General features: G+C 38.7%; 1 pseudogene; it reads left to right on the top strand.

The window, feature by feature from the left end:
• Nucleotides 1-3: 3 nt before the first annotated feature.
• On the top strand, nucleotides 4-27,713 carry LOC133086960 (centrosomal protein of 78 kDa-like; annotated as a pseudogene).
• The last annotated feature ends 237 nt before the right edge of the window (nucleotides 27,714-27,950 follow it).

Genomic DNA, 27,950 nt, shown 5'->3' with positions numbered 1-27,950 from the left:
AGGATGGTTATGAATGTACTGCCTGCTGGCTGCTCTTATTCCTGGGGCTGCCCGGCCCTGACACTTCTGCCCAGTCTCTGTTGGTGTCAGAGATCAGGGCTCTGGTAACCTCTGTGAGGTCTCTGAGGCGGCCAGAGCTCTGTGCCCAGATGGACAGTCCCTGTGTCCTTGCCTTCTCTTTCACTTAGGGATCCTGCCAAGGAGCCTGTTCAGAATCACCTGAGGTCTATAGAGCTGCCTCAGGTCTTGGAATGTGGGCAGAAGGGGAAGGGTGAAGGTGGGAAGTGAAAACCAGGAGACTTTGAGAGGCTTCTCCAGGGAGACAGGTGGCCTCCTTATCTTGCCCCCTACTCCCGTACACATAGCTGACCTGTCAGCTTTGAGCTTTTCTGACTCAGCTTCATGTCACCAAAAGGACCCTGCATTGTGGTGTCCAGGATTCTGAGTCACTCTAAGTGCTGACATGCTCCCAATCATCTGGGGTCTCCACTGTGCCCAGTAGCCCCACCATTAGCATCACTACCTTGGTTTATGCAGCTGTTTCTTTTCTTTCCCCCTGACTACCTCATTCCTGCTACTCTCTCCTGAAGCAGAATGCTCTTTTCCTTCCTAGCCCTTATCCTAATTTGAAATTATTTTGTACTTATTTTGTGAGTTTATGAATTGAATGTGTGTCTCTCTCACTAGACTGGAAGCCCCAAGAGTGGGAACCATGTCTGTTTGTCCACTACTGTGCACTGACAACCCCAGTGGCCAGCACATAGAATAGTCATCAACAAATATCTGAAAATATTGAGTTTATTATTGAATGTTGTTTCCTCAGTCCTCTCACCACTCAATGTCAAGTGCTCAGAAAGTATCTGGTTGATGTGAGAAGTGCAAACCTCCCCATAAAACCTCTTAACTATTAGCAGAAGCTATTCTCCCATATTGCAGTTGAAGAAACAGAAGCCAAAGTTTCTGTTTCTTGCAAACTTGCCCAAAGCTGGATAAAAGAGGAGCCAGAACTGAAGTGAAGGTTCCCAGGCTCTTCCCTTTCCTATCTGGGCATCTTCTGATGGGCCTGAGCCCCAGGCAGGGGTGGACCTTGTGGATGCTGGCCACTGTGGCCTTCAGTCATGCTGAAACGCACATCTGGGAGCCCCCTCCCACCCTCTGGCAAGAAAGGGCACACTGAGCCCTCTCTGGCCATGTAGGTTGTGGCCTTGCCTGTCCAAACGTCAGCTTGTTTCCTGATCCTGGTAGACCACATCCCAGTGGAAGCAGCTTTTCTCACAAATAACAACAGGTTTGAGTCTGAGGCAGTTGGCATTCAGTGGGTACCAGAAATGAGAGGCGAGGATTGGATCTAGGTAGTATGGGCCAAGGCCAGAACTACAGCCCATTCATTTCCCTGAGCTTCTCCCCCATTCCCTCCTTCAGAGCCTGACATTCCATGTAGACCCCTTTCCTCTTCCTCCTTCCTTCTCTCTTTCTCACTCTCTTTCTCTCTCTCCTTCTATTCTTCTCTCCTTTATTTCTACACATAATTATTAGTGTAAAATAATGTTCATTGTATACTTTTCAGCATTAAGCAACATAAACTTAAAATAGATTTATGTGTTGCCTATTGGAGCCTGGAATTCTATACCCAATTACAAAGAAATAAACATTTTCTCAATATATTGTTAAAAGGAAAAAGCACAGTGTACCCATTGCACATGGCAGATTGAACACAGGTGTTTATCTCCACTCTCTTCTGAAACCCCCTCAAAATAGCAGTTAAAGGACTAAAATGGTATAAATCAACTAGGACGAGGTAAATGGAAGAGGGGACCAAAATAGATGAGAGATATCAACAGCTGTTTGGAAGATGAAACAGAATGAACAAGTGGAACTCACTCAGCAGACCTGAAAAAGCTGAAACCTCAGCCAGCAGGTGGGGAATGCACAGGAAGCAGGGGATTCATGCCAAGGCACCCTGGAAAGGCACAGGAGTTAGCAGAAAATTGTGAAGTGGAGTGAAGCTGACAACAGTAGGTATGAGTGAACTGTTTAGACCCCCAGATCTTCTTCTCCATCCCCATAAAACACAAGATGAACCAGAGTGACTGTAGATTTGGGAACACGTTGCCCAGCAGAGAGTGGAGGGGAATGGGGTGAGGGGGATGCCAGACTGAAGACTGAGACTGATGACAGGGGAATTAAATGAAAGTCTCTGAAAGTCTCTGGGATGCTCAGACCAACCAGCCCTTCCCTCCACTAGAGCCCCAAGCAGATCATTAACTCCTCTCAGGAAAACAAACCAGCCTAAGAGAAAAGTTACCAAAACTCAGACTACTGAAACTCAAATGACATCTTGAATGGAATAGCCATGTCCCTATCCCATCACCCCAAAGTGGGGGCCCTTAGATAAAAAGCCACCAAGCCCCTGGAGCTTCCAGTAGCGATGACTCACTATTGCAGATGGAAGAAATGCAGGATCACCAGACATTTGAGGAAAGAGTCCCTACATGAAAGATAGATCAAACAAACAGAAAAAAAAAGGAACTTGGAGAAACCAGAGTGAGTGGCAGTGAGGGCTTCTGATTTTCTAACCTCAAACAATTATGTTCTGACTGTTAATGATGAGCACACATTACTTTTACTTTTTTACTTTTATTATTTTAAAAAATTTAGTCTACCTGTTTGCTGTACACCTTCTAGATAACAAGCACTGTGCCAGGCACTGGGGACCCCGAGATGAATTCACAGCCCCTGTGCCTGTGGAGCTTGCAGCCTACAAGGTTAAGTACTGCTTCTCACTGGGGTCATTTCTCAAAATGCAAATCCCCTTGAGAATCACTCACGCTTCAACCTTTTCTCAGTGGCAGGGAGAATTTTCCATCCCCACAATGGGCCCTGAGCCTTTTCTATCTTCCCCCAAACGTGTTGAAGCTGAGATTCCTCATTACTCAAGGCTTTAAATGTGCAAGAGCAGTGGACTTTAGCTTGGGGCCTTGGGCCAGGGTCTGCTGGTCCCCCTGAGATGGGTTCCACCTGGCCTCTGGAGAGCCTGGCAAGGAAGGCTGGTCAAAAAATGCTCCTTGTGGGAGCATCTTGGCTCTGGCCCATTGCCCCATTAATATGAAATCTCATCTCCCACTCAGGGGCGGTGCACAGGCTTCTATTTCGGGTGCTTCCACCCACTCACTGACTGCTGACTGAGGGACTCTATAAGTATCAGCTTCCTCTCCCGTGAGCTCCCCAATATCATCATGGGATGCGCTATCACAGGCTCCAAACTGAGCTGGGCTTGGTCTGGCAGGACTCATTGTACACTGTGCCCATATATACTTGTTTATAATTCTCCTTCCCATTTCTAGGCATTTGAGTTTTCCTTTTTTTTTTTTTTCTTTAATTAGCATTGCCAAAGCTTTGTGTATATAGCTCACTATTTTTTGAATTTTTGAATTTTATTTTATTTATTTTTTTATACAGCAGGTTCTTATTAGTCATCAATTTTATACACATCAGTGTATACATGTCAATCCCAAACGTCCAATTCATCACACCACCCCCCCTGCCCCCCTGCCGCTTGCCCCCCTTGGTGTCCATACGTTTGTTCTCTACATCTGTGTCTCAATTTCTGCCCTGTGAACTGGTTCATCTGTACCATTTTTCTAGGTTCCACATATATGCGTTAATATACAATATTTGTTTTTCTCTTTCTGACTTACTTCACTCTGTATGAAAGTCTCTAGATCCATCCACATCTCAACAAATGACCCAATTTCGTTCCTTTTTATGACTGAGTAATATTCCATTGTATATATGTACCACAACTTCTTTATCCATTCGTCTGTCGATGGGCATTTAGGTTGCTTCCATAACCTGGCTATTGTAAACAGTGCTACAATGAACATTAGGGTGCATGTGTCTTTTTGAATTATGGTTTTCTCTGGGTATATGCCCAGTAGTGGGATTGCTGGATCATATGGTAATTCTATTTTTAGCTTTTTAAGGAACCTCCATACTGTTCTCCATAGGGGCTGTATCAATTTACATTCTCACCAACAGTGCAAGAGGGTTCCCTTTTCTCCATACCCTCTCCAGCATTTGTTGTTTGTAGATTTTCTGATGATGCCCATTCTAACTGGTGTGAGGTGATACCTCATTGTAGTTTTGATTTGCATTTCTCTAATAATTAGTGATGTTGAGCGGCTATTCATGTGCTTCTCGGCCATCTGTATGTCTTCTTTGGAGAAATGTCTATGTAGGTCTTCCGCGCATTTTTGGATTGGGTTGTTCGTTTTTTTAATATTGAGCTGCATGAGCTGTTTATATATTTTGGAGATTAATCCTTTGTCTGTTGATTCTTTTGCAAATATTTTCTCCCATTCAGAGGGTTGTCTTTTCGTCTTGTTTATGGTTTCCTTTGCTGTGCAAAAGTTTGAAGTTTCATTAGGTCCCATTTGTTTATTTTTGTTTTTATTTCCTTTACTCTAGGAGGTGGATCAAAAAAGATCTTGCTGTGATTTATGTCAAAGAGTGTTCTTCCTATGTTTTCCTCTAAGAGTTTTATAGTGTCCGGTCTTACATTTAGGTCCCTAATCGATTTTGAGTTTACTTTTGTGTATGGTGTTAGGGAGTATTCTAATTTCATTCTTTTACATGTAGCTGTCCCGTTTTCCCACCACCACTTATTGAAGAGACTGTCTTTTCTCCATCGTATATCCTTGCCTCCTTTGTCATAGATTAGTTGACCATAGGTGCGTGGGTTTATCTCTGGGCTTTCTATCTTGTTCCATTGATCTATGTTTCTGTTTTTGTGCCAGTACCATATTGTCTTGATTACTGTAGCTTTCTAGTATAGTCTGAAGTCAGGGAGTCTGATTCCTCCAGCTCCATTTTATTCCCTCAAGACTGCTTTGGCTATTCGGGGTCTTTTGTGTCTCCATACAAATTTTAAGATTTTTTGTTCTAGTTCTGTAAAAAATGCCACTGGTAATTTGATAGGGATTGCATTGAATCATCTTTAATTTCTTTCATCAGTGTCTTATAGTTTTCTGCATACAGGTCTTTTGTCTCCCTAGGTAGGTTTATTCCTAGGTATTTTATTCTTTTTGTTGCAATGGTAAATGGGAGTGTTTCCTTAATTTCTCTTTCAGATTTTTCATCATTAGTGTATAGGAATGCAAGAGATTTCTGTTTATTAAATTTGTATCCTGCAACTTTACCAAATTCATTGATTAGCTCTAGTAGTTTTGTGGTGGCATCTTTAGGATTCTCCATGTATAGTATCATGTCATCTGCAAACAGTGACAGTTTTACTTCTTCTTTTCCAATTTGTATTCCTTTTATTTCTTTTTCTTTGCTGATTGCCGTGGCTAGGACTTCCAAAACTATGTTGAATAATAGTGGTTAGAGTGGACATCCTTGTCTTGTTCCTGATCTTAGAGGAAATGCTTTCAGTTTTTCACCATTGAGAATGATGTCATATATGGCCTTTATTATGTTGAGGTAGGTTCCCTCTAGGCCCACTTTCTGGAGAGTTTTTATCATAAATGGGTGTTGAATTTTGTCAAAAGCTTTTTCTGCATCTATTGAGATGATCATATGGTTTTTATTCTTCAATTTGTTAATATGGTGTATCCCATTGACTGATTTGCGTATACTGAAGAATCCTTGCATCCCTGGGATAAATCCCACTTGATCATGGTGTATGATCCTTTTAATGTGTTGTTGGATTCTGTTTGCTAGTATTTTGTTGAGGATTTTTGCATCTATATTCATCAGTGATATTGGTCTGTAATTTTCTTTTTTTGTAGTATCTTTGTCTGGTTTTGGTATCAGTGTGATGGTGGCCTCATAGAATGAGTTTGGGAGTGTTCCTTCCTCTGCAATTTTTTGGAAGAGTTTGAGAAGGATGGGTGTTAGCTCTTCTCTAAATGTTTGATAGAATTCACCTGTGAAGCCATCTGGTCCTGGACTTTTGTTTGGTGGAAGATTTTTAATCACAGTTTCAATTTCATTCCTTGTGATTGGTCTGTTCATATTTTCTGTTTCTTCCTGGTTCAGTCTTGGAAGGTTATACCTTTCTAAGAATTTGTCCATTTCTTCCAGGTTGTCCACTTTATTGGCATAGAGTTGCTTGTAGTAGTCTCTTAGGATGCTTTGTATTTCTGTGGTGTCTGTTGTAACTTCTCCTTTTTCATTTCTAATTTTATTGATTTGAGTCCTCTCCCTCTTTTTCTTGATGAGTCTGGCTAATGGCTTATCAATTTTGTTTATCTTCTCAAAGAACCAGCTTTTAGTTTTATTGATCTTTCCTATTGTTTTGTTTCTATTTCATTTATTTCTGCTCTGATCTTTATGATTTCTTTCCTTCTGCTAACTTTGGGTTTTGCTTGTTCTTCTTTCTCTACTTCCTTTAGGTGTAAGCTTAGATTGTTTACTTGAGATTTTTCTTGTTTCTTTAGGTAGGCTTGTATGGCTATAAACTTCCCTCTTAGAACTGCTTTTGCTGCATCCCATAGGTTTTGGATCGTCGTGTTTTCATTGTCATTTGTCTCTAGGTAGTTTTTGATTTCCTCTTTGATTTCTTCAGTGATCTCTTGGTTATTTAGTAACGTATTGTTTAGCCTCCATGTGGTTGTGCTTTTTAAGTTTTTTTCCCTGTAATTCATTTCTAATCTCATAGTGTTGCAGTCAGAAAAGATGCTTGATATGATTTCAATTTTCTTAACTTTACTGAGGCTTGATTTGTGACCCAAGATGTGATCTATCCTGGAGAATGTTCCGTGCGCACTTGAGAAGAAAGTGTAATCTGCTGTTTTTGGATGGAATGTCCTATAAATATCAGTTAAATCTATCTGGTCTATTGTTTCATTTAAAGCTTGTGTTTCCTTATTTATTTTCATTTTGGATGATCTGTCCATTGGTGTAAGTGAGGTGTTAAAGTCCCCCACTATTACTGTGTTACTGTCAATTTCCTCTTTTATAGCTGTTAGCAGTTGCCTTATGTATTGAGGTGCTCCTATGTTGGGTGCATATATATTTATAATTGTTATATCTTCTTCTTGGATTGATCCCTTGATCATTATGTAGTGTCCTTCCTTGTCTCTTGTAACATTCTTTATTTTAAAGTCTATTTTATCTGATATGAGTATAGCTACTCCTGCTTTCTTTTGATTTCCATTTGCATGGAATATCTTTTTCCATCCCCTCACTTTCAGTCTGTATGTGTCCCTAGGTCTGAAGTGGGTCTCTTGTAGACAGCATATATATGGGTCTTGTTTTTGTATCCATTCAGCAAGCCTGTGTCTTTTGGTTGGAGCATTTAATCCATTCACGTTTAAGGTAATTATAGATATGTATGTTCCTATGACCATTTTCTTAATTGTTTTGGGTTTGTTTTTGTAGGTCCTTTTCTTCTCTTGTGTTTCCCACTTAGAGAAGTTCCTTTAGCATTTGTTGTAGAGTTGGTTTGGTGGTGCTGAATTCTCTTAGCTTTTGCTTGTCTGTAAAGCTTTTGATTTCTCCATCAAATCTGAATGAGATCCTTGCCAGGTAGAGTAATCTTGGTTGTAGGTTCTTCCCTTTCATCGCTTTAAGTATATCATGCCACTCCCTTATGGCTTGTAGAGTTTCTGCTGAGAAATCAGCTGTTGACCTTATGGGAGTTCCCTTGTATGTTATTTGTCATTTTTCCCTTGCTGCTTTCAATAATTTTTCTTTGTCTTTAATTTTTGCCAATTTGATTACTATGTGTCTCGGTGTGTTTCTCCTTGGGTTTATCCTGTATGGGACTCACTGCGCTTCCTGGACTTGGGTGGCTATTTCCTTTCCCATGTTAGGGAAGTTTTTGACTATAATGTCTTCAAATATTTTCTCGGGTCCTTTCTCTCTCTCTTCTCCTTCTGGGACCCCTATAATGCGAATGTTGTTGCGTTTAATGTTGTCCCAGAGGTCTCTTAGGCTGTCTTCATTTCTTTTCATTCTTTTTTCTTTAGTCTGTTCCACAGCAGTGAATTCCACCATTCTGTCTTCCAGGTCACTTATCCGTTCTTCTGCCTCAGTTATTCTGCTATTGATTCCTTCTAGTGTAGTTTTCAGTTCAGTTATTGTATTGTTCATCTCTGTTTGTGTGTTCTTTAATTCTTCTAGGTCTTTGTTAAACATTTCTTGCATCTTCTCGATCTTTGCCTGCATTCTTATTCCGAGGTCCTGTATCATTTTCACCATCATTATTCTGAATTCTTTTTCTGGAAGGTTGCCTCTCTCCACTTCATTTAGTTGTTTTTCTGGGGTTGTAGCTTGTTCCTTCATCTGGTATATAGCCCTCTGCCTTTTCATCTTGTCTGTCTTTCTGTGAATGTGGTTTTTGTTCCACAGGCTGCAGGATTATAGTTTTTCTTGTTTCTGCTGTCTGCCCTCTGGTGGTTGAGGCTATCTAAGAGGCTTGATGGGAGGCTCTGATGGTGGGTAGAGCTGACTGTTGCTGTGGTGGTCAGAGCTCAGTAAAACTTTAATCCACTTGACTGTAGATGGGTGGGGCTAGGTTCCCTCCCTGTTGGTTGTTTTGCCTGAGGCAACCCAACACTGGAGCTTACCTGGGCTCTTTGGTGGTGCTAATAACAGACTCTGGGAGGGCTCACGCCAAGGAGTACTTCCCAGAACTTCCGCTGCCAGCGTCCCCGTCCCCACGGTGAAACAGAGCCACCCCCTGCCTCTGGAGGAGACCCTCCAACACTAGCAGGTAGGTCTGATCCAGTCTCCCCCAGGGTCACCACTCCTTCCCCTGGGTTCCGATGCGCACACTATTTTGTGTGCGTCCTCCAAGAGTGGGGTCTCTGTTTCCCCCAGTCCCATCGAAGTCCCGCAATCAATTCCCACTAGGCTTCAAAGTCTGATTCTCTATGAATTCCTCCTCCCGTTGCCGGACCGCCCAGGTTGGGAAGCCCAACGTGGGGCTCAGAACCTTCACTCCAGTGGGTGGCCTTCTGTGGTATAAGTGTTTGCCAGTCTGAGTCACCCACCCACCAGTTATGGGATTTGATTTTACTCTGATTGCGCCCCTCCTACCATCTCATTGTGGCTTCTCCTTTGTCTTTGGATGCGGGGTATCCTTTTTGGTGTGTTCCAGTGTCTTCCTGTCGATGACCGTCCAGCAGCTAGTTGTGATTCTGGTGTTCTCGCAAGAGGGAGTGAGAGCATGTCCTTCTACTCCGCCATCTTGGTTCCTCCCATTGTTTACATTTTTATTTTTACTTCCTGTTGTCTATAAACATAATTCCACATAGCTTCAATATAATTTGCCATTCTTATCTTTTCATACTAAATTTAAATTTTATGATTCATAGTTATACTTTTTAACATTGGATTCAGAAGGTTTCATTGAGTTGGTCCATTTTTTTTTTTTTTTTTTTTTTTAAATTATTTATTTATTTATTTTTATTTATGGCTGTGTTGGGTCTTCGTTTCTGTGCGAGGACTTTCTCCAGTTGCGGCGAGCGGGGGCCCCTCTTCATCGCGGTGCGCGGGCCTCTCACTATCGCGGCCTCTCTTGTTGCGGGGCACAGGCTCCAGACGCGCAGGCTCAGTAGTTGTGGCTCACGGGCCTAGTTGCTCCGCGGCATGTGGGATCTTCCCAGACCAGGGCTCGAACCCGTGTCCCCTGCATTGGCAGGCAGAATCTCAACCACTGCGCCACCAGGGAAGCCCGGTCCATTTTTTAAATTGGTTAAAAATTGGAAATAACCTAAAATAAACTATTGTAAACATCTTCATAAATACAACTTTTCTTTTTCTACTTAAAGCTGTATGTTTTTGATTCTCCATTAATCAACTTGCTTGGACAATAGTGTATTAAATAGAAGTTGTTAAGAGTGTTTATGAAGTCAAAAAAAAAAAAGCTTATGATTTGTCTGCCAATTGTTATTTCAAGACAGTGATATTTTAATAATCAAATAGTACATACAAAGAAGTTAAGATTTGTGGTATCACACTAATTACATATTATCATTTAAAATTTATATGATATGTAAAGCATTCTTAAAATAGCTAAGTTGCCTTTTGCTATAATATTAGAAATGGAAATATATATAAATAAAACATGTATATGTAAAACATATTAGGAATTCTGTAATATTAGTACCTGGTGGTATATAATACAGCATCATGGAATGAGAATAAAACAATTAAAAATTTTTTGTTGTTGTTTAGCGTGATTAAACAAAGTGGAAATGTAACTGAAGTATACAAGCTCATTGAGCTATTTTAAGAGTAATTTTATTTCTTGGGCTATTTTTTGTATTTGCCTCAGTTATTTGGAGACATAGAGGTAAGCCAAATCAATAGCTGGGTATATACTTAGATCCAGGTGAGTATAGGGGTAAGATAATGGTGTGAATTGTGTCACATTTATATTGTAATTATGTATGCTTAAAAAAGATGGGAACTTTTGTTAGAAATTTTTTTTTATCTCCTAACACGAAAAGTGTAATTAAAAAAAATTTTAATACAAATGTATTTGCATTAGTTTCTGAAAGTAAAGGAAGGGTATACACATACAAACCACATGCATACAGACATTTTTTTTTGGAGGGTACTTAAGTTAAAAAACAAAATAAAATAGCACAAAATGAACTGAGCTCCTATATATTTTTAAGAGGCATGTTAAATCACACAGGATCATGTGGTGATTATCAATAAGCTACACTCTATGAAATATTTATCCTATATTACCACATACACTCTATTTTACACTCCATCCTAATGCTGCTAAAATGTAGTAGAAAGCAGCAGCATAGCACAGGGAGATCAGCTCGGTGCTTTGCGATGACCTAGGGGGTGGGATAGGGAGGGTGGGAGGGAGGCTAAAGAGGGAGGGGATATGGGGACATGTGTATGCATATGGCTGATTCGCTTTGTTGTGCAACAGAAACTAACGCAGAATTGTGAAGCAATTATACTCCAATAAAGATCTATTAAAATAAATAAATAAAATAACATGAAATATAGTAGATTTGAAGGATAAATATAACCATTTTAACCTATGATGTTTGTTTTCAGTAAATTCAAATTAAATATTTAAATGTGAATTTTAATATATGGCTTGTTCTAAATAAAATATTAACACGTAGGTCTAGTTTTTGCAACCAAATATTTCATATAAAGATACTTGCCTCTTTACTACTGAAATATAGGATAAGTCTCCACATTTCACTCTTTTATCCAGTGGGTTTCATTTGTTTTTTTGTGTGTTTTCTATATGAAATCAAAGGAGCAGTGAAGGTTGACAGGCTTATAGGAGAGTAACATTGACTCACCTACCACCCAGCAACTTGCAGTCTTATAACTTTTATTGTTTTTACACAGAAAAATTCATCTTAAATTGAAATTTTGGTCTAATTCTGAAGATTCTGTTTGGCAGAAGTCATGGGTGTACCTGTGTTTCGCTATCCTTGAGATTCAGAAATGCCAAAGGTGTTCTAAGATTCAATAAACTTGAGTGTTTCTGCATGATACATAAAATGTATCATACTTTGGGATTTTTTAAAAATTTATTTTTCCATTTCTGCACATCTCAATACTTTTGTTTTAGTTAAAATAACTTGTTACTGTAGAGAACTTACATTTTTTAAAAATGCTGGCTTATGTAAAACCTTTTTACAAAACGATCCTTTTTTTAATGGCCTTGGCATCATTGTCCAGTGCCTGTTTGATTCCTTTCAAACTGTACACGTTTGAGAGTTGCTCTGTAGACCTTTGGTGCATCTTGATTCCTTCTTTCGTGCTTTGTCAAACATAGGATTGGCCACAAAGAAACCTGTAAGTAATGGAAGGAAACACTCTGCTGGTAAAGAGTGTTATGGTCCTGAACCTCTACCACCTGGTGTGTCTGGTTTCCTGCCGTGGAGTACTGCAGAACGTGCAAAAAGCAACAGGTAATGTGTTTGCATTCCCTGTCTTTTTCAATCGTTCAGAATTCTTTATTTTGGAACTTCTATTACGTGGGCGGTCTCTGGTGCTTTCTATAGAGGAAAAAAGATAACTCACACATGGCTTCTGCCTAATGAGCCCTCTAAGGAAGAAAAACAAAAAGTAATTGGGAGTTTCAAGTTGTTTCTCAAATGTCACAACAGAGGTAACCCCGTGGGAGTAATGAGGAGACTAAAATTATCTCCAATTGTTCAGGTGAGAAAAGTTTCACTAAAGGCAGGTGTAGTTGAGCCAAGCCCTACAGCACAGAAGTAGGAATTTGGATATGTACGAATGGGAAAAAAGACATTTTAGGCATGGGAAGTAGTTTAATGCAGAATGGATGAGAAATCTGCATTAGACCTATTCTAAATCAACTGGCTTATTAACTCAGTAAATCAGATTTAGTGAGTCAAACTAGCTTTAGCTGATTACTTATCCAGGGGATAGCTGTTCATAGTAATTTTTGTCATAGAACAGTAAATAAAATTGTTGAATTATAGCTTTAGTCTTGCTAAGTGAAATAGATTGCTCTAGATGATTTTCAAGTGACTTACTTGGTAGTATTCACAAAATTGGGGGTTAACAATTGCTTCAGAAAACAAAGAGAATTGATTTTAAATAGTACTTGAAGGAGTTACTGTGTAAAGTATCTGTTCAGTAGCTCATGTTAAATACATGTTTATAATCCCTATTGGACAACCAACTAATTTTTTGCAAATGGTAATGTGAATTGCTGTTGCATAAACTATAGTGTTGAATCCCCAGTCTTTGCACTTGAGTTTAACAACTCTGTGGTTTTCTATCTTCTTGGTGAGACAATCTCAGGTCCATCCTCGTCACACAGAGTGGTAAATTAGAGAACGATTAATATCACCATTTAAAGAAGTGAGACTGAAATCTCAACCATCCTGAACATAGGAACAGAAGGGGCCTCTCAGCAGTTCAGAGAATTATCACCAAGCCAGTCGGCTGAATTCTGTTCAGTTTTCTCTGTAGCAGAGCCCTCCAGGTCCTTCTTTTGAGCTTATTTATTTTTATACACAATTCTGTATGGATACTGTACATAATACTAAATAGTTGTATTAACTGGATTTAACTGGTGATGTATTTACATCAAGATCTAACTTCGTTTTGCTGATATCCTTTTAGCGGCTTTCCATTCATCAAACTCGTGATGTATGTAGTCAGGTGCAGGTATGTAGCTATCATATTTATGATATGTAGGGGTCGAATTGGGAAAGGTGGGTGGTCATTCTTTTTGCTTTTTAAACTGACAGAGCCTTACAAGAAGCATTTCCCTCTCTGAAATAAATCCATGTAAAACTTGTCTGGTCGCTCTCCCAATGCAACTGTGTAGTTGTGTGGATTTTGCACACAACTGGCAGCCTTGTGGTTATGTCTGTAAACAAGGAAGCCTGTTCTTCAGTCCGCAAATCAGCTGTTACCCAGTGAAACGAACCTGACTGCCATTTCTGACCCCTCACATGGAGCTGTCATACTCAAGAATGTTCATATGTTTTCAAGAAATGTTGTTTGCAGGCTATATGTACAAATTCCTGATCTGAAAGCCAATATAAAGCAACATCTCCCAAACCTCTGCTCTCTCACCAAGGCCACACACATTCCCTCGCTTATGGCCTCATGGCAAGCTAATACTGTCAGTATCAGATTCTCCTTCCCATGGTCTTGGGAGACTGCATAGTTGCTCTGTGAAAGGCACCACTGCTGAGATTGAGAGAAGAGCACCTTGGGTGTCAGTCCTGCCCTTGCATGCCCAGAGGGAGGGGTGTGCGCCTCGCTCTCCTGTTGGGAATTTCCTATGCTGCAGTTTTGCTGCTTGTTGTGAAAATGATGTCCTAGTGACTTGTCTTCTGCGTAGTTATATAATCCCAGCACACTTCTGTATGATCTGTAGACTTTTATGGGGTTGTGGCCAGGTCAGTTTTTAAATGTTTGGAAATGTCCTATGGAACAACATTGCAGTGGCAGTGAAGCTTGACAGGAGAATTGTATTACTGTTACCCTAGTTTTGGCTTAAGGGTGATGAGAAGATGAAATTTTTGATGGGTCAGTTTTAGTTGTGTATGTGTATGTGATTTATTTTTTAAAATTCTAAAGTCTGTTATTCACAGCTTAGATATGTTGACTTTCTGATTATTCATCAGTCCCTTTACTGATGTATTTTCCTCCGAAAAACTACATTTTCTTCCAGACTGTTTTCGTCTGATGGTAAAGAATAAATTTTTCATTTGCAGTATAAAGTTGATCTGAGAAAAAATGTTTACCTTGGCTCTTCACTTGGCTTCTGTGAAAGAAACTTAATAAAATAATATGGGCAATTCCCATTACTAATCCTAACCATGTACAACAGAGGTCTGTACAGTAACATAGCAAAAATAAGTTACTGTACTTTTACTTAGTCATTGCCTGTTTTAGACTAAGGAGCAGTGAGAGACATTTATAAATAATGATACTTCAGATCACTTTTGTTAAATGTCCTCTAATATTTGGATATTTGGTATCTGGCTTGTGTTATCTTTTATACAATCTTGTCTTCTTTCTTTGCACTTCAGTTTAACAACTCTGTGGTTTCCTATCTTCTTCTTGTGACACTCAGGTCCATCAGAATTTCCTGTGACTGTGACAGTAGAGAGTCCTTCCTCCTCAGAAATCGAAGAGGTTGGTGCTTCCTCAGAAGGTGTTCAGGAAGAGCCAGAGAAAATCCGTTTGAAACAAGAAGCATTGCCGGTACAAAGTTATCACTTTAAAGCTATAGAGAAGATTATTTTTCAAATGGAAGCCTGATTGCAACACTGCACAGCTTGAGTGAGGGTTCTGTTTTCTCCTCCCATCTGCATTGTATCCCCTTGAATGGTTCCTTAAGCTTAGACCAAGGTGAATGGTGGACATTTGAACTCTAAGAAATAAAAATCAAAACATGTCGTTAGTAATATAGTTTCCTTTCCTTAGAACCTTAGGATATTCGATTTAGGGAGAACCTTAGTGATCATAAGGTAAAGAAATTGAGTTCTGAATGAATATAGTCAGCTGATTCAGTGCTCTTGTTTTACAAATGAGAAAATTGACAGTTCTAGTTGAACTCTCTTTTTATAAGAGGAAAATATGGTCTCATTTTAAATAAAAGTAAGGTTGAAAAAAGTTTTGATGTTAATATTCTCCTTTCCTAAAATAAAAAACATCAAGAAGCTACATTATATTCCCTAATAAACCTGACATCTAATGTGATTCCATACTTTTGTTTGTATGGACAGAAAAGAAAAAATTGATTTTCATAAGAAACTTTTGCACCTCAAAAATAATATATTTGTTTTATTTCAACTTTAATGCAGAGCTGAACATTTCTAGTAAATAAGGGAATACCATTTGGGGGAACCTTGTCTTTGTGCTACAAAGTCCACGTTTAATTTTTTTAAATTATTTAATATGATTCTTTTTTCGTATGAAACATGAAACTTGACAGGTTTCAGAACTAATTATCCCATTATTGTAGGACTATGGTAATTACTCTTTGATTTTCAAAAGAGAAAGTTAGATTTTTATGTTTTTAATTAAAATTAATGATAATATAGAGAAATTTTAAGAAAACTTAGAAAATTATGAAATGTTACAGTAGGAGAAATCTATAGTTCATGTAGAGTTACCCCCTTTCGTTTTATAAATGAGCACCTACAATTTGTAGCACATAAGTGGTTTCTTAGTAAATTGCAGAGTACGACAAGACCCTAGAGCATCTAAGCCGCATTCCTTGTCATTTTAGATGTGTTGTATTCATTTCCTTCATGAGTAGAACAGGAGATTGTATTTCTAAAAGCAGTGATAGACTGGGGAAGACCAAGAACTTTAAACAACACTGGGACCACAGAATAGCAGATTCAGAATGCACTGAGAACCCTTGCAGCTCTTCTCCGTTTTGACAAGACACTACAAGGATGGTATCAAAGTGTTTAAGTACATAAGCCAACAACAGTCAAGAGATTTCAACATAGTTTTGAAAGACGGAAGACAAGTGGAAGAGTGTGAAACTGAAGCAGTAGAACAGAGGAAAAGCATCACCTAGAATATGTACAGGGACCACCTGCAACTGAGGAGGATTCTGACCCCACCTGCAGAAGTACCCCCATGCTTAGATGCACATGTAGGAGAGAGGGTAGAGCTAGTTAAAAGTGTCACTGAAATAGGGGAGCTCATTGAAGGGTTGTGTTTGGAGGAGTGGACTCCCAGCCCCACCCTCACGCTCCTGAAATGAGATGATTTCATTTTGAAAACAGTGAAACTGGGGAGAACTAAGGCAGCTAGTGTGAGTTTTTACACCCTAGAAAAGAGTGTTTGGGGGGGATCCTATTACAGTCACTCCCCACTTCTTCCTGCATAAGAAGCCAATCAATCGTTGACTTCAGGGAGCTTTCTGCGCTCATTCTTAAATAGAAAATAACTGTCATTTGCCTGATAGTTGAGTAAAGCTTACAACATGAGAGAGGGGGGAAAAGAGTGAAAACATATCCTGGGAGGACAGGGGACAATTTAGGGAACAAAATAATTTAAGCAAAAACCCTAATTAGTATCCTGAGAGAGGTTTAAAAAGAGCTAGCAACTATAAAATAAGACTAGGGTGTTAATTAAAAAGAGAATGGTCAGAAAGCAAGAGAGGTGTCTTGGAAATGAAAATATGGTTGCTGAAACAAATTCAGTAGGAATTTTTAAAATTTCTCAGTATATAAAAAAGAACGACACAATGGAAAATGTGATAGCAATATGTTAGAGAGGTTGCATCTGGGAGATCCAACATGTTACTATTAGAAACTCCAGACCCAGACAAAAAATGGAGCGAAGCTGTCAAAGGGCAACAAAATTCCCCACAGCTGAAACTAGACATCAGGCCTCAGATTGAAAATAGTTACTCAAGTTTTGAGCAAGATGAACAAGAATAGACTCATACCTAGGCACCCTTCATTGTGAAACTTTAAAATACTGAAAAAATAAATTAAAATAGAATAAAATACTGAGAGGATACATCCATTCCAGAGAGAAAAATACTGGTCACCTAAAAAAAAAAAGTTAAAATCTGACTTTATCATAGTTGTCATCAGCACCATGGATGCTGGAAGATACCTCCAAATTTTTCCAGCACATAATTTTCACCCTAGGGTTTTGTATCCAGCCAAACTATCAGTCATAAGTGGAGGCTGAATGAGATATTTTGTACACAAAGAAATTTGAAAAATTTACCTCCTGTGCTACACCTTAAGCTATTTATAGAAATAATCCAGCAAAATAAGGCAATAAACCAAGAAGGAAGGTAATAGGGGATTCAGTGCAGAGAGCAGCTAGTCTAGATTGGAGAGGCTTCTATTGATTGCGTGATTGAGAGCTTAGAAACACCTTGAGGCATATTGTACTTACTAGGTATTAGGCACTGTTGGAAGGGAGGAGGGAGAGGAAGAGGAGAAGGAACTTGAACTCCAGAGGAGAAAAGGCTATACTGACATAAACATGAAGCAAACTAAACTATGGTTGATTTTTAACCTACTATTGGTGAGGAAGAGAAGAATCCACTTAAACTTGACACTATAGATGCCCCCGTTTTCAGTGACACACAGGGGTCATGACCACCTATCTAATTTGTTGTCCAAACCAGAACTTGTCCAAACTCCTTACACTTCAATAGTGTAAGGAGGCGCTCTAATGCTGTAACATCAGGACAACAGGTATAAACTGGAACAGCCCAAGACGGCTTGGGGTATGTGGTCACCCTTCACAAGGGCAGTGACACTGACACAGTATGGAACGAGGTGTAGTCTGTACACAGAGACACAGTACATCTGCAGTGGGCAATATTAATTTAATTGTAATAATGGCAATACTGTCTTGGTTTGCAGCTTTTATTGTCAACTTGCATGTAATAACAAATAACTAACCTAAACTATACTTAGTATGTATTAGTATTAACTTGGTATGTACTGAAATGTATTGTGTACTAGTATGTACTTAGTATATATTAGGCTCTAAGTGTTTTTGCATATATTAACTCATTTAATCCTCTGAATAGCCTTATGAGGTTGGTGCTAATATCATTCCCACTTTTGAGAAAAGGATGCTGAGACAGGGAAGGACCTTGCCCAGGCTGTACCGAATTTAGGGTTGGATCGAGGCTTTGAGTTTAGGCTCTCTGCCTGTTCTCTTAAACCTTACTCCCTACTGACTCTCAAATAACAGAAGACTTAACTGCACATAGAATAGAATATAAATTTCAACTTTGACAACGTAAAAGCTAGGTTTGGAAGGTAGACAGGAGGTAGAAAAAAGGGAAGATGGTATGAATATCCTCATTTTACAAAGCGTGACGTTGAAAGAGTTTATAGTGGATCAACAGTGTAGGTTTTTAAGTATATCACTACAAGTCAAAGAGATCATGAGCAGTGGAATAACTAATGATGACATAACTTTACTGAGCAGTGTGGACATAGGAAAGAGTGTAAAGGAACTAAATCCTTACTTAGTAAATCAGAAAGTGAACAGATAATGCCTCAAATTTAGTCAGGAAATAGTCATGTAAGAGTATTACTTGGAAATGGAGAAGAATGCAAAATAACAATAGTTGGACCTCCCTGGTGGTGCAGTGGTTAAGAATCTGCCTGCCAAGGCAGGGGACACGGGTTCGAGCCCTGGTCCAGGAAGATCCCACATGCCGCGAAGCAACAAAGCCCGTGCACCACAACTACGGAGCCTGTGCTCTAGAGCCTGCGAGTCACAACTACTGAGCCCACGTGCCACAGCTACTGAAGCCCGCATGCCTAGATCCTGTGCTCCACGACAAGAAAAGCCACTGCAATGAAGAGTAGTCCCCGCTCGCCGCAACTAGAGAAAGCCTGCACGCAGCAACAAAGACCCAACACAGCCAAAAATAAATAAATAATAATTAAAAAAATAAGAATAAAAAATAACAATAGTTGACGTAAACCTCATAAAAAAGGAAATCCAAACAGCCAGTAAACACAGAAAAGTGTACAACTTCATTAAGTAATAAGAGAAAAGTGAGTCAAAGCCAATGAAACTACATGCCAATCAGATTGACAAATACATAAATAAAGTCTGGTAGTATCAGGTATTGTAGACCTGGAGTACTATGGGAATCTTCTACCCTGCTTATACTGGAGTATAAATCGACACAACTACTTTGGAAAGCGTTTAGCACTCTCCATCAGCTGAAGGTATATAAATAGCATGTGACCCAGCAGCCCTCACCCCCGCCCTGTGTAAGTGCACCAGAATAACCGGTACAGCAGGATTCCTGTCCATGATTTGCATTAGCACAAACTGAAAACAAACCAAATGTCCATTAAGAGTCAAAAATTAAATAAATTATGTGTATTCGTACAGTGGGAAAACTATCAAGCAATAAAATTGAATGAACTAGAGCTACAGGCTGCAATGTGGATGAATTTTTTAAACCAATGTTGAGTGAAAGAAATAAGATAGAAAAGACTTCATATACTATGATCCTCTACATAAAGTTAGATGTTGACAAAACTAAACTCTTTTGTTAGGGATGCATGCAGGTTAAAGGAAATGATTGTCGAGAAATGAGCATGGTGTTTAACCTGGAAGAGGGAAGGAGCTTGTGATGAGAAAACGATATGGGGGGTTTTTGAGATGCTGACAAGTATCAATACTTTCAGATTCGAGTAGTGGTTATGTAAGTATTCTCTTTTTATTTGTCACATTGACAGTTTTGTCCTGTGCACTTCTCAGTACACATATCGTATTTTACAATTAAAAACCTACAGAAAACCATACATATCGTATTTTACAATTAAAAACCATACAGAATCGGTCGCTTCTTGAGTGCTGGATGTGGGAGTGGGATGAGACTATTTCATTTTAAGCCCTTCACTACTGCTTGCGTTCACATGTTCATTCATTCAGCATTAATTGAACATATGCTGTGTACCAAGCACTCTTCTAATTTTATATGTGTTTTAACTCATGTAATCCTCACAAGAGCTCTGTGATATGGGAGCTTATCTCCATTTTATAGATGAGGAAGTTGAGGCCTAGAGTTCTAGAACTTGTCCAAGGTTATATAGCTAATGGGTAGTGCCAGGCCCATTTGCCTCAGAGAATCTGAATTTTTACAATATAATATAAAAGAGAAATTTAATTACTAATTATAAGCAAAAAAATTGCACATTAAAGAAGATGACAAGTTTTCATCTATCCAGTTAGGGAAAAACACACAGTCTGTCTTTCACACACGTACATCTTGTAAAGGCAGGGATTTTCCTTATTAAGCAATTATTTATTGGCCGTCTACGTTGTGCTAGGCACAGGTGCTGGGGATAAACACTTAATAAAATACACCCCCTATCTTCAAATAACTTGCACTCTAGGTGAGGAAGTAAGCCAACAGTTATAGTAGAGGTTATATACCAAGTGATACATCGCTGATGGCAGTATAAAATCTCAGAAATCTTTTGGAAAGAAGTTTGGAGATAGGTACCTCAGAGCCTTAAAAACATTCATTTGCTTTGGTCTCAAACTCATTTTTATGGATTTATTGTAGGAATGTTATTCTCAATATGGAAAAAAGCCTTCATGCATAAAAACGGTTATTTTGTCTTATAATATTGAAAAGTTGGAAAGAATTTAAATGTGTAAAATGGTTAACCAGTAAACCCACTCAGTGGAATATTTTGTAGCCCACAAAAAAAATCAAGGTTATGAATCCCCTGATTATATGAGAAATGATTGATTTCAATGTTAAATGGAGAAAAGTTGAACATAAAATTTGATATCCAATATGATGGGAGCTTTGTCCCAGAAAAATCACCCTAGCCAGTGTACAGAAGGGAGGAAGGAGAGCAGATGACTGGAAGGAAAATTATTCCAAAGCCTTATCATTAGTCTTACTTAAGTAATAGAATATCAAGCAATTTTACTTTCTAACTTTTTTGGTTCCATATTTCCATGTAAGGGACATGAATTATTAATACTTTGTAGGAGGAGGGTACACTTTTTCACAAAAATTTCACGCTGTGTTCTAATTCCCTCCATTAGAGGGAGAAACTATTTCATGTAAATAACTATTTCATGTTTAGAATTTCTTTGAAATCAGTTTTAGAAGATTGATTAAACCATTATATTAAAAGTAGAGGAATTTTGCAATTTTTTCCCCTTTTTCCCCATTGAAAACTTGACTGGCTTTAGTAATGAAACATTAAAGAATTTGAAGTTCTTAGACTCAATTTTTTAAACATGTTCTGAATATAAAAATATATGTTCATTGAGCAAATCTTTGAAAACAGTGAACAACTTATTGAAGGAAATAAAAGCCACCTCTGCATGTACACACACCTAATCTGCTCTTTTGTCTTAAAAAAGTATCAAAAATATTTTGCCATGTCACTAAATGCTCTTCTACATCAGAGAATTTGATTAAGCTTATGCATCATCTCCCAGGAGAAACGCACAGATATATTTTGAATGTAGAACTCCTGAAGCCCGTTCATTAACTCTGGTTGAGACCTCTTGTCATTCTTTTCTTAGTGGCTTCACAGCGCATTCCTTCATACGGTGAGCTATTTTTATTGAAACCAATCCCAATTTGGAGGCTCTTAGCTTTCTTCTAGGGTTTGGTTATAAACAATCTTATGACATCATGTTGGTAGATAAATCTTTGCCCACATCTTTAATTTTCTTAGGGTAAACTCCTGATGTAGGATTGTTGCTAGGTACCAAAAGCTACTCTCCAGAAAGTGATACCAGTTCCTCTCCCAATGATGGCATATAATAGAGTTCCTCATTCTTTAAGTGATTGTTCAAAGCAGTTAAAATGTATAAATATACCTTACTGTTTTCATAAGTATAGGTATTCTGTTTATCGCTGCATAAGAAACCACCCCGAAACAGTGGCCCAAAACAATTACAATCATTTATTTTGTCCACGAACCTGGAGGTTGAGTAGAATATTAATGCTTTTACTACACTCTCACTGACTGAAAACAATACCTATTTGACTAGCTCACAGTTCTGCAGGTCAGAAGTCCAGGCACAGCGTGACTGGGTTTCCTGCTCAGATACACACTGGAACATGTGGGTTCCCTCCTGAGAATGTTAAAGCACGTGAAATTTAAGTGTAAACATTGAGCCCCAAACGTTGGATGTTCACCATAGTTTGTGTGGGTCACAGAGCTGAAATCAAGATGTCAGTCTGGCTGTGTTAGCATCCAGAGGCTCTGGGAAAGAATGCCTCCAAGCTTCTTCGGCTTGTTGGCATAATTCAGATTCCGCAGTTGCAGGACAGAGGTCCCCATTTCCTTGCTGGCTGTCAGTCGGGGGACGGTCTCAGCTCCTAGAGGCCTCTCGCTTGCCTTCCCTGCCGCAGCATTGGACTTCTTCAGAGCCAGCAATGGAGAGTCTCCCTCTTGTCCCTTTTGTACTTCAATTCAGGAAGAGTTCAAGTCCTTTTCATGGGGTGCCTGAGTAGGTCACATCCACCTAGAATAATCTCCCTATCTTAAAAAATCAACTGATTTTGAATCTTAATTCCGTCTGCAAAATCCCTTCACTACAGCACCCAGATTTAGGGTTTGATTGGGTAAGTGGAAGGTTTGTGTACTTCAGTAAGTAGGAGTCTTAGGGGCTCTGTTAGAATTCAGCCTATTGCAAGCAGTGTCCCCCACTTCAAGGACCGAAGTGTCTTAGTTCCTAAAACTCCTAAGAGAGTTTATCAGTGTTCATTTTATTTGATTGACCTTGGTGAATGGGAAGACTACCACCTCCGTGAACAGGAATGGCACCCAGCTTCCTGAGTCCACAGTGTGGCTCTGCTACTTGGTGGTGTCACCTCGGCTGTGCTGCTCTACTTACTCTACTTCTCTGCCTCTGTTTCCCTCATCTGTAAAATAACATGGAGTTAGTGATTGTTCTTTCCTCGTAGGGTTTTTTTAAAAAAATTAATTAATTTTATTTATTTATTTTTGGCTGCGCTGGGTGTTTGATACTGCTCCCGGGCTTTCTCTAGTTGCGTCGAGCGGGGGCTACTCTTCGTAGTGGTGTGCGAGCTTCTCATTGCGGTGGTTTCTCTTGTTGCGGAGCACGGGCTCTAGGCACGCAGGCTTCAGTAGTTGTGACACGGGGGCTCTAGAGCGTAGGCTCAGTGGTCGTGGCGCACGGGCTTAGTTGCTCCGCGGCACGTGGGATCTTCCCGGACCAGGGCTCGAACCCGTGTCCCCTGCACTGGCAGGCGGATTCTTAACCACTGCGCCACCAGGGAAGCCCCCCTCTTAGGGTTTTGGTGATTAGATTATTTAATGCCCAGGGAACTTCAGGAACAGTGCTTGACTGTAAATTGCTTTAAAAGTGATTACTTTTTTAAAAAATGCTTTTGAATCTGCAATTATGCAATTCAGGTATGTTAAGCATGTTCATTAATAGGACTTCCTACTATAAAGAGACCCACAAATAAAAATAGAAGTTTTCTTTCTTGGTCTTAACTATTTATTTCTGACTTGCTATGTTATACGCATATGCCTTTTATGGTGGGCTGCCACAAATTTATGTTGGAAAAAGTGGAATTTAAATAAATCTTTACTATGCTAATTTGATAGATTTTGATAATTCATTTCACTAGCATGGTATGATATTACCAGTAGCAGACTAAAACCTGAGTTCACTTCTGGCTCTGCCCCTAAATCCTGATGAGTCCTATAGCTGGAAAGGCTTTTGGATATTATACTACGAATTAGTTATAATATTTACTCTGTTTGTTTAGGAAAAACTGGAGGAGTGCCTAAAGCAGTTAAAGGAGGAAAGAGTAATAAGACTTAAGGCTGATAAATGAGTCAATGAGGCAAACAATTTCTTATACTTTTGAGAGTGTTTTCGTTTTATTTTGATTTGATTTTAAGCCATATACACATAGTTTGTAAACTTTAAAACTGTAATACATTGCAAATTGGTTGTATCATATGGACTTTTGCATTTACTGGTATTTAGTGATCATATGATCTATATTCCAGAAAGCATGTTTTTAAAAATGTGAAAATCTCGTTTTGTGTGTGTGTGTGTGTGTGCTTTCATATGACACTAGCTTATTTTCTGTTCATGATTCTTTGATTCAAGAAAGCACTTTTTGTGCATATACTGTATATACAGTAGCATAAAAGACATGATGAGACTCTCCTGGCAATGAATTAGGAAAGTGAATCATTTAAATAAATTTAAGATATTGGAAAACTTGTACGAATGCAATGCAAGATAAAAATATATACTATAAGAATTACATTAGGTAATGTGCATGAAAGCAGGGCACAATCTTAAAAGTTCCATCTAAATATACTTTATCATAGGTTGAACGTAGGGAGGAATTTTTCAAAGTGCATCCATTGGATTGGCGGACACTCATTCAATAAATGTGGAGCACCTGCTAATATAAGGCAAAAGGGGCATCATGAACATAACAGCCTTTCTGAGAAATACTAGAGTTGAGCTTATAGGGGGTTTTAAGTGCATAGGTGATGAGCGGAAGGGGAAGAGTGCACGGGAGTGAATATTTTCAAGAAGCCAAAGGAAATATTGGTGGTCGTACATTTAATAAATTGGGTTGGGTATGATTTAGGACTTTTAAACGTAAGCATTAGATATTTTGCTCACTAAAGTTAATTCTTAACATTCAGCAGAGTTGTAATATGTTTTGTTCAAATCAGATTCTATAATTCATTTTCTAATTTAAGGGAAACTTAAAGCAGGTAATTTTCTAATGTGGAATGAGGCTCCATTATGAATTTAACCAGTTAGAAATGTGATCTTTTGTGAAATATCATTAATAAAATGATAACTTTGGTTTATTTATATACAACCTAAGTGTTATATAGGAAACTTTGATGGGTGCCTGGGGGTTTTGGTTATTATGTGATATGGTCTCTGTCTTTACTGGTGGAGAGTTAGGTTAATTACAGATTAATTACGTTTTGAGTGTTTTAGTTTTGTTCCTTGAAACTAGACAAGACTACTTTTGATGACAATGAGAAAAAATCGTGTCAGACATTTTCAGTCTCCTTTTATAGCTGGAACATGAAAACGCCCAGTTAAGAAATATAAATTTCTCTTTGTCTGAAGGCCTTCATGCCCACTCATTGACAAGCATGATCCTGGATGATGAAGGTGTTTTGGGCAGCACTGAGAATTCTTTTCAGAAGTTCCATGCTTTCTTGGATCTCCTTAAAGATGCTAGGTTAGTTCATTTCTCTTCATGGCGTTCTTCTCTTTGTGACTATAACGGTAGTTTGCTGAGGAACTGGAGCAATTTTCATCACTTACGTGGCCATATTTAGCCAAATTTAGTGTAATTATAGGTAATATAGTTGACGTTTTAAAATGAGGAATTAAATTTTTTAAGAAATGCAAATAGGGGAGCCTGCTTTGGTAGAGTGGGGAGCCCATTATAAAAGAGTAACCTGTAGACAGAGTAATTAGTAGGTATAGTTTTTTGTAAAGACTAAATTGAAGGCAGTTTTCATTGAAAATATTCGGGAATGGATAAGAATTTTCCTATCTTTCATTTATTTTGCTTGTTTGATAAGTTTGAATTAAAGTTATTTTTGTCTTAGACATAAAAATTATTATTAATCTTCAGGGAAGATATAGGTCAGTGGTTCTCAACCGGGAGCAATTTTGCTGAAAGAGGGAAGTAGAGATTGACAGTTGATGGAGTGGTGTTTTGTCAGTGAATGAATTGGTGTTGGGAAGGAAGGAACAAACACATTCTTGGAAACTGGAGGAAAGGTGGTAAAGAAGTGTGGGAATGGAGGTGTGACAGGCAGTGGACGAGGTGCGTGGTACTTGTTGAAGCTGCTAGTGAGACAGTGGGATGTCTCCTAGAGGATGAATCTGGAAAGGGCTGAGAATTTGGGGGAGAGAGAGGCTTGTAGTCTGGAGTAGGATGTTGGCTTTTAAGATTTTAGAAGTATTTCATGATTGTAGGTCTGGGGAAATCTAAACTGCTCTTATGTGATTATAATAACCTTTGTCTTTTCTCCTTTCCTCCTCTGGTCCAGGCTTGGGCAGCTGGCCACAATGGCTGGTATAGATCAGTCAGATTTTCATTTACTAGGTCGTCCCTAGTAATGAATTCTACTGTTAGCAGTAGATGAATTTCATTTACTAGGTCGTCCCCAGATGAATTCTACTGTTAGTCCACCTACAGAAGAAAAGAAGGCACTTGAAGAAGATAAATCAGAATCAAAGCAGAGTGCCCCAGTACAAACGCAAAATCTCCAAGTAAGTGGACAGGACAGCACTTAATGATTCTAAGAGTGATTAGCAAAAAGGAAATGACCAAGTCAGAGAGAAAATAATAATGGTCAGTCTCTAATAGTTCACATGCTCGGGAGCTAGAAGACTGTGGAGTCCTCTCCAAATCTGAGATTAGTAAATGTGGGCCCATTTCATGATACTGTATTGTTGTATATAAGAAAACTGGAAGTTCTTTAGAAAATTTATGAGTTAAAGCAAACTCTCCTTAATGAAGAAAGAAAACATTACAGAAAATATTCCAAATTTTAAATTGTATAAATGTCTATTCTATTCATATTTTATCTAGGTTTCTATTTGTATGCAGTCAGCTTACAATGAAGGAACACTAATGAAGGTACACGTACTGACAGAATTTTAAAAATGAGTAATCTTGACATAGCTAATACGTAAGATATTATAGTGACTCACCTGGTCATGGGAATGGGAGGGGAAACCTGTCAGCTTTTTCTCTAGCCTTACTTGGAGCCCCCTTCGCCCACCTCAGCCAATCTCAGACTGGTCTTGGGAACTGACAGCTTGAGAACACAGTCTGGTCACAAACTATACACTGTTTACATGTGCCTGGAGGATAGAAAAGAAATTAATTTTCTTACAGAGTAGGGTTTCATTTTTAGTGAGGGAAAGGAAATGGGTAATAACTACCCCAATCACCAAAGTCTGAAAATGTAGCGGACATAGCCTTGGATATAGCTAGGTTAAGTTGAGAATCACTTGGCAAGATACAATTAGAAAAAAACTGGCTCTGAAATCTTCTGAATAATCAATTACTGTGTTAATAATAAGATCACAGAATAACATTGAAGTTTTGAACTCTACTTTTTAATGGTTGGCTTTGTTCATCACTGAATTTTTGTCTTGTCTTTTGTCTTTCCCTCCAGCTTCAGAAAATTACAGGTGATGCTGGGCTTCCTTTGCCTCTCAACTCCTTCCATGTCCCAGTCTCTACTCAGGAGGCCTTAGAAACTTCCAAAGACAACCTGGGGGTTGTCAGCGGCAGGAGTCTTTTGAAGATTTCATTGCTAGAACATGTTCTCCCTTCAGCAGATGTCATTTCTGGAACTGGAAGTCAAAGAAAAGAAGAGGAATTATCTAGAAATAGCAGGTCTTCTTCAGAGAAAATGAGCAAAGCAGGTGAATATACCAAAAAATACTCTGCTAAGAAACAACCTGGGAAGGACCTGCATTCCTGCTCTGACTCACCTGTAAAGCAGAAAAGCAAAGGAATTGGGCAAAAGAATTCTTTGGTTAATAAACCAATTAAAAGTGAGTCTTCGAAAAAACACATTTCTGTTAAGAAAGAGAGTAGAATAGTGACTGTTTCATCAAAGACAACTAAAAGTAAACTCAGTCTACTAGAACATTCTGAAAGTGATACTCTTGGATCTGATTGTGAATTTTAAGAAAGCATCCATACTCTATCACGCCTAACATAGGACTAAATCTTTTAAAATTATGTTTTTGCCTTCAAATTTTAATAAATTACTTATGTTTTTATTATAGCATATGGTGTTTTCAATTACTTGACTGGAAGCCATTAGAGAAAGATTTATCTATACTTTTTTATTATAATGAAAGTTTTGGTGTATTTTTCCTTGTGACACTTTGCACCATTCATTCAGCTAGTGTTTACTGAGGTCTTCATATGTACAGTACTTTTCTGGGTGCTATTG

This window comes from Eubalaena glacialis, chromosome 3 (genome assembly GCF_028564815.1).
Source record: "Eubalaena glacialis isolate mEubGla1 chromosome 3, mEubGla1.1.hap2.+ XY, whole genome shotgun sequence".
Taxonomy (NCBI): Eukaryota; Metazoa; Chordata; class Mammalia; order Artiodactyla; family Balaenidae; genus Eubalaena; species Eubalaena glacialis.
Note: the sequence above shows the minus strand (reverse complement) of the source record. Positions and strands in the feature narration are given on the sequence as shown.